Source organism: Lygodium microphyllum, chromosome 10, assembly GCF_053477565.2.
Source record: "Lygodium microphyllum isolate KBCC chromosome 10, Lygodium_microphyllum_v1.1.10, whole genome shotgun sequence".
NCBI lineage: Eukaryota > Viridiplantae > Streptophyta > Polypodiopsida > Schizaeales > Lygodiaceae > Lygodium > Lygodium microphyllum.
The window spans coordinates 48,130,600-48,138,945 of NC_141144.1; positions in this window are offsets into that span (position 1 = coordinate 48,130,600).

An 8,346-nucleotide genomic window follows, 5' to 3' on the forward strand; every position below is an offset into this window, starting at 1 on the left:
TGATCTCAAACCAACAACAATTAGTTTAAAGTTGATGGCATCAATATGTTTCTAAATCATAGATAACCTACTTCATATTGATGATATCTGTTCAATAACAACTCCTAAACTATCAAAAATGAAATTTGATACAAACTCCAAAATGTTGTTGTCTAATTTTTTGTGGCTCCTTTGTCTTGGAAGGTATATGGTTTCCTCTGAAAAATTCACCCTCCTACTATTTTGTCGTGGCTTTGGCGAGAACTACAGATGGATCTTCTAGGTCAAATAACAAAGTTGAATTATGCAAATTTAAAGAGTTGCGGTGATTTGTGTATCATGGCATCCAGGTTGGCATATGAGTCATAAGTTGTACATAAAATTGTGTTAAAATATCAATGGAATCCAAGCAATCCAAGTAACATCCTATCATTCACTTTTCAAAATTCCTCTTAGGCAATGAGTAACTATCAAGAGGTTTAACTTGTGTGTGTGTGTGTGTGTACATGTGCATGAAGTCACAGGTTGTTCTGATGAGTAAGTTTGTTGTGTTTACATGCGAGTTTGATTAGAATACAATCAAAATTCTATGTGCATGCAGATGTGTTTCCAGAAATTTTACAATCGAGTGGAATCTTCTTCCCATCCTAGAATTGTATCAGAAGACAATTCTTTTTACCAAATTCAACCTAAGTAGCATGGTCTATGTAGTTAATGAATTAGAGAAATTGAGCTCAAGTAACACTTTTATGCAATACTTTTGTGTATCACAATGAACCCAAGTAACATTTTTCAGTAGTTTATGTATCACAACCTACTAGAAGCCACATGGTTTTATTGTCACTTATCATGGTTGTGTATGTTCATAAATTTTGCTAATTGTTCTGAGGTTGTTGGATTTTTTTGTAGATTATACACAATCTAATACAACATAAGCTTTTAGATTCTGAGATAAGCCTAAGGATGCAAGGCTAGTGTTTTATGCATTTTGACTCATATAGCCACTCGATACTAGAGAAAAATGAAAAACCTTGTTGAACATTTGGTGCACAATCTCATTAGAAAATCTATGTTTCATGCATGAGCATGTAAAACCTTCTCATCCCTCCCTCAATGTAACAACCTTGACTTTTATGTGACGTACATGTAATGTGTCTAAAAGCCTCTTTTTGAGATACATGGTTTAGGGATGGTCTTGTCCTTAGTGGTAGGGATCCTTAAAAAACAACATTGAAAAGGTACTTGTATAGATTGGTTTTCAAAGTATATGTTTACATATGCAGCTAGTGAGACTTCTTATTTATCTTTTTTCTACTCTTCTTCTAATTTTTACTTGTTAAAAGGATAAATAACATTAAACTCAAACTCAATTTTCCACTTTACATGCTCTTTTTGTTGCCATTAATAAAGCTACTTTCTTTGTCGCTTTTCGTTTTGAGTTGCTTTTTGCATTGGGCTTTGTGTGGTGGCATGACATTAGATTGTTAATATTAAGCTAGGCACAATCTCTTTATCCCCCTTTTCCTCTGATGTTGTTTCGCCTCTACTCTAATGTTGTTCAATTTGTTATGATAAACATTTACATGTTTATCACTTTGTCCAATTTCAATGACATACAACTTGAAATTAGTGCATAAGATTTTTCTTTGCTATAGTGCCTCGTTGGGATGGCTACATTATTTCCTTATTGCGATCTATCCCAATCCACTTAATACATAGGACGTGAGCCTAATGTGACCGCTAGAGTTGAGCTTATTGGGTAGTGCCTCACTCGTGTATCAAAACTGATGAAGGTGGTGGTGCAAAGGCATCGAGTTAGAGGTCTCGAGTTGCTTTTATGGCAAAAATTATCACATTTAGTGCATAATAATACTCACCATCTTTGAGTCTTATGATTTGGTGGATCTCGTGCCGAAGGCTATAGAACATCCTACAACCCATGATCCCTCCAAACTTTCTACTAATTAGAAAGCTAAGTTGATGAAGGAACACACACATGATAAAAATTCAATGCCCACATCCATTCTTTCCACTTTCTCTCTTGCACTCTAGCTATCATTGCTCACATCAAGTACTTCATTGTGACTTAGGAGATATGGTCGAAGCTCAGTTGTTGGGGGTAAAGGTGTTGAGAGAGAGAGAGAGTACGAGAGAGATACACAAGACATGCTCCCAAATAATGATTCATATTGATGTAGAGTTAGTATATATAGGTGAGACCCAAGTCAAGTGAGAGATGATATATATAGTTGTAACATCCCCACTCAAACAAAGGTCTATGGCTGCGAGTGAAAAAACCCTTGGGGAGAACAAGGGAAAAACCCGAGCCCCTACACATACCTACGATACAAAAATGATTTACTATAAAGTTTTCTTGAATACAATGATACATGCCTCAATCAGTGAGACAAGAACTTGGAACAATACCAAGTGCATGTCTTAATGAACTAAATCAAGCTTCACTAAGAGCTTTTGTGAAGATGTTTGCAACCATTTGATCACTGGGACAATGCTCCACCATAATGGAACCTTTCTTGACTTCATGTCGAACATAATGATAATGAATAGCAATATGCTTTGATTTACTATGTTGTATATAGTCATTGGTAAGACTAATAGCACTTTGGTTGTCGCATCGAAGAGGTGTACTAGATGATGAAGGATGCCCCAAATCTACAAGTAGTTGTCGAAGCCAAACTAGCTCGCAAAGAGCTGCTAATGATGCAGCAACATATTTGGCCTCCGTTGTAGAAACCGCAACACATCATTGTTTCTTGCTGGACCAAGAAACCAAACATCCATTTACAAAGAAACAATTCCCACTTGTAGATTGCATGGATAAATGTGAACTTGCCCAATCAGCATCTGTATATCCAATAAGGTCAAGAGAAGTTGAAGAAGATAAAGAAGAATCCTCTCGACGACAATAAATAAGACCAAACTCCTTAGTACCCTTGAGGTACTTAAGAATATGTTTGGCAGCATTCCAATGAATAGTGGAAGGGGAAGAAATATACTGTCCCAAAAAGTTAGCTGCACATAAAATATCTGGTCTTGTTTTTAAACCAATAAATTGAAGACAACCAACAAGATTAGCAAAGGGTTGATGAATGGCTGATTTATAATTATGTGTTGTAGATGTACCCTTGGTAGAGCTCGAAAGAATGGGAGTGTTGGTAGAGTGCGCATTTGTCAACCCAAACTTCTTAACAATATCATTAATAAACTTTGTCTGGTGAAGAAGAAGAATGCCTTGTTGTCGGTGTCGTTGAACTTGAATACCCAAACACGAATGTATGTCACCAACATCCACCATTTCAAATGCAGTCGATAAAAGCTTCTTCATAGCATCCAACAAAGCAATATTATTTGACACAAGAATAGTATCATCAATATATAGAGCAAGAATAATAAAACATTTGTCCTCCCTTTTGATGTAAATATTTGGGTTAGCAAAACATGCAACAAAACCTTTAGATGTGAGGAACTGATCAATCTTAATACACCAAGCATGAGAGGCTTGCTTCAATCCATATAATGCACGATGAAGCTAGCATACAAGATGCTCCTTTCCTACAATCATAAAACCTTCAGGTTGCTCCATATAGATTTCTTCTTCAAGATCTTCATTGAGAAAAGCCGTTTTAACATCCATTTGGTGAATTTCTAGATCAAATAGTGTTGCAAAAGCCAAAAGCATACAAACAGTTGTGGAGTGCACAACGAGAGAAAATGTTTCTTGATAATCTACTCCTGCAATCTACGAGTAACCTTTTGCAACAAGTCGTGCTTTGAACTTATCAAACGAGCCATCCGCTTTGTTCTTGGTTTTATAAACCCATTTACATTTGATAGGAACACGATTTGGGGGGAGTTCAGTAAGAATCCATGTACCTTTGGAGATTAAAGAATCATACTTAGCTTGCATAGCTTCTTGCCATTGATCCCTTTGAGATGAATTGATAGCTTCCATATACGATATTGAATCCACTTGGACAGACATAGCATCATCAAAGACATCATATTCAATAGAATAGAATCCATGTTCTATCTCAATAGGAAGATCGACATATATCTCCAAATTTTCATGAATCTTCTTTGGAGGTGAAGGAGGTTTATGATCATCAGAATTAGTAGACTCACAAAGCAAGTAAGGAAATGCTCTAAGCAAAGAGTGTGTCTCATCTGAAACATCTGACGACCATGTGCCACCCATAGTCTTCTCATCAAATATAGCATCATGACTAATGATAACCTTTTGAGTAGAAGGATCATAAAATTTGTAACCTTTGGAATGATCTGAATAACCAAGAAAAACAACCTTCAAACTTGGAGGATCCAACTTATGTCAACTGTCCTTGGGCACATGAATATAAGCAATGTAGCCAAATGTGCGAAAGTGAGAGACTGAAGGTGTCTTCCCCGTCCAGATTGTATAGGAATTTTACTAGCAGGTGCAGTTGTTGGAAGATGATTTTGAATAAAAACGGCTATTAGAAGTGCTTCAGTCCAAAACTTTCGAGACAAACCAGAGTGTATAAGCATGCAACGTATAGCATTAAGAATAGTGCGATTTTTGCACTCAACAACATCATTTTGCTGAGGAGAATAAGGAATTGTAAACTCATGATGAATACCTTGATCCTTATAGAAGTAATCAAATAGATTGGATACATATTCACCGCCATTGTCACTGCGAAGAGTCTTTATAGAGAATCCAGTTTGAAGCTCCATACTTATCTTGTATTGTTTAAATATAGATAAAGCCTCAGACTTATGTCAAAGAATATAGACATGTGTGTACCATGAGAAATCATCAATGAAAGTTATAAAATATCGATATTGAGACTTTGAGGCAGGAAAAGGACCGCAAATATCGGTATGAACCAAATCCAAGAGAGCACAGGAATGTGATGAAGTAGACGTGTGGAAAGGTGAATGATGGTGTTTTCCAAGTGCACAGTACTCACATATTTCCATACGTGGATGAGATTTAAGATCCATACCTTGCACAAGACCGTGACGATGAAGATAAAGAAATTTGGCAAAATCGGAGTGTGCAAATTGTTGATGCCAAAATTTGCAATCTGCATCTCTAGGGGCAGTAACAACATTTGCAACCGTATCATTCAATGATAGCTCAAATAGATTACCATGTCGAGGAGCCACTGCTATAGTATGTCCCTCTTTCTCTATACGACATTGATTATGATCAAAGCCAACAAACAAACCAAGATCAACTAGATGAGCAACAGAAAGAAGATTTCTTTGCAAATCTGGAACATGAAGAACTCTTAATATTCTAGTGGATGAAACAGTCCCCAGATATAAATCACCCACTCCTTTGACTTGACAAGTCATATCATCCGCAAGGTAAACAAACTTCTTGATAGGAAGAGAATGATAATTGTGAAGCCACTGCGATTGGTATGTCATGTTTCCAGTGGCACTTGAATCAACGATGAATAGAGAACCATCATGAACATCAAGTACCTTTTCTGGAGAGATATCATGATGGACGAAATTGAGCTCCTGATGAGTATGATCATCATCAGTTGTAGTTTGTTGAACAATATAAGCTTGAGAACATTCTTCATCATATTTGCATTTATAACAATGACGAGATGGATGATCTGTATGTGCACAATAATCACAAGGAGGAAAACTTTTGGACGAGCGAGGTTGCTTTGTAGTAACTCCATGCTCCTCATCATATTGACGTGCCCAGCAATCAGAAGCCACATGGCCTTTCTTATCACAATAAGAACAATGTTTGTTAGGATAAGCAAGATGAGAAGATTTTCCACCTTGATTAGGGTGTCCACCGTACTGAAAACATGAAGCGGGACGCTTACGAGCAACAAAAGCAGCATCAAAATCCCTTTGTTCATGAGTGACCAAAACAGCATCAGATTTTTCCAAATGATACTCATGACGTTGAGAATATTTAATAAGAAATATACATGCTTTGTCAAAGTGGATATCATCCTTGTTAGAAAAAATAGTGATGATATTGTCATATAAAGGATCTTTGATGGTATGAAGAAGTTGAGTAACAATCTGATTTTTAGCAACAGGAGCGCCGATAGCACCAAGCTGATTGACAATGTCTCTAAAAGCCTTGATATGAGAGTGCATAGAAGTACCAACCTTATATTGAAGATTCTTCAAACGAGTTTGGAGATATGAAATTTCGGTGACTGATTTCTTCTCAAACGTTGAGATAAGATACTCCCAAACAACATGGGAGGTTTCAAGATAAAAGACATCCAACATAAGTGAGTTAGGAAGTGCAGGCAATATATAATGACGAGCCGCTTTGTCACGACTAATCCAATAAGTATGATCAATTTTTCATTGTTCAAATAACAGGCCATCAATAATCAGAGAATTGTTATTTATCACATCAATAGGTTGAACTGGGCAAGACATGTCGCCCAAAACAATATCAAATAATTCGTCACCTTCAAGAATTAGCATCATCTTTTCTTTCCACCTAGGAAATCCTTGTCCTTAGAAGAAGGGAACCAAACGTTGGCCAGACAGATATCCGTTAACAATTACGCAATTGGCCATGCCTATATCTCAAGAGAAAACAAATAAGATGAGATCACAGAATCTGCAAACCATGAACAAGACGAGCGTAGTTGAGACGCGTGACAATCAAAATAGGGAGATGCACGTAAGAATGAGGAAAAGTATTGAGTGACTAAAAAGAAAGCCCGAAATAGAGAGATGTAACGTGCAAGATGAGATGACAATTATAAGAAATTTGTTTTTAAAGACAAAATTAACTAATACTTCTAGTTTGAACAAGTTCATGTATCAAATCATCACTTGTGCAAAGAATTCAATCAACTATAAACAATGAAACAACTTATCTTCCTTGTTGTTGCTACGCATCCATAGCTCTGATACCATGTTGAGAGAGAGAGAGAGTATGAGAGAGACACACAAGACATGCCCCCAAAGAATGATTCATATTGATGTAGAGTTAGTATATATAGGTGAGACCCAAGTCAAGTGAGAGATGATATATATAGTTGTAACAAAAGGTTCCTCTGCCTTGCCACCCATGTATTACTACACTGACAGTACCCCCCCCATGGACTACAGGAAGCGGGTGCCCATCAGTGTCACTTTATTCTTGATTCTTTTAGTGATAGATGAATAAAGGAAAGGCCAGCTACACATTTTGACCATTGGAGTTTCCACATTGTGAGTCTTTCTCTCTCTTGCTCTTGCTCTCCCACCATAACTCTCCCATGCAAGATTCTATCCTTCTCACCTTTCAACTAGTATCAGAGAATGGTTGCTTGAGCATTCGAGCTTGGTCCATGACTCCTTCAACATTCATTCAGATCCCTATACTATTGGTTCTCACTCTTAACATTGATCTTCTCTAGCTACTCTAGTCATTGGGCACTTGGATAGGTTTCATTTGATGCCTAGAAGCATACTTGGAGCTTGACATTGAAGCATTGAGCATTTTATTGATTTGGGACTGATTTAGCACTCTATCATAATAGTCCACATGCTGTTATAAACAATGCTACACTGACATTTGATGCCCGATTGTCTCGAATTGTCCCCAAATATTAGGGGAATGTATGCCTATTGATTGGCCATAATTTGGAGCTGATTTAGTGGCCTCAAATTCTCAATTTTATTCTAAAATCACTATTGTACACTCCAGGGCTGAAGCTTATTTAGTCACTTTATGCTTTGCCTATCAGTCACAAGTGCTTCCTGGGTATTTCATATGACTATTGGGATGCAAATGAAGGTTGGCAAATGCTTTGGATGGTTTCGAAATGTATTTTTGAGCCTTGTTTGAGCTCCGTATTAGTTGGCATTTACTTGACATTATTCTACATTGGCATGCTTTGTGACAGAGGTTATATCTATGGACTATGTATGACCCATTGATACATGCTTGATGCTTATTTTACCTACACATGCTAGTTACATTGTTTGGACTTGAATGCTAGTGGAGCTTCATTTGGGCTTGACTTTGGATATTATGGAGCTTATTTGTTCTTGCTTTGGCTCATCAGATATTGATTGGGATTGTCTTAATGACATTGGATGCTATCATTGGATACTTGACCACTCATACGCTCTAGATGTCTTAATGATGTATGATCTTGGATACTCCATCACTGGTGCTCTTACATGCTTTGTTTGAGCTTATTTGCTTGACATTTATGACTTATTTTCTAGTGGGAGCATCTTTGTACGCTTATCAGACATTGAGTAGTGCGGGTTATGCATATTGAGCTTTTGAATCTTTGAGACTAGGATCTCCTCATGGATGATGTATGGTTCATATATCTTGGTCCATGTAGATGTACTTGGGATGATTCA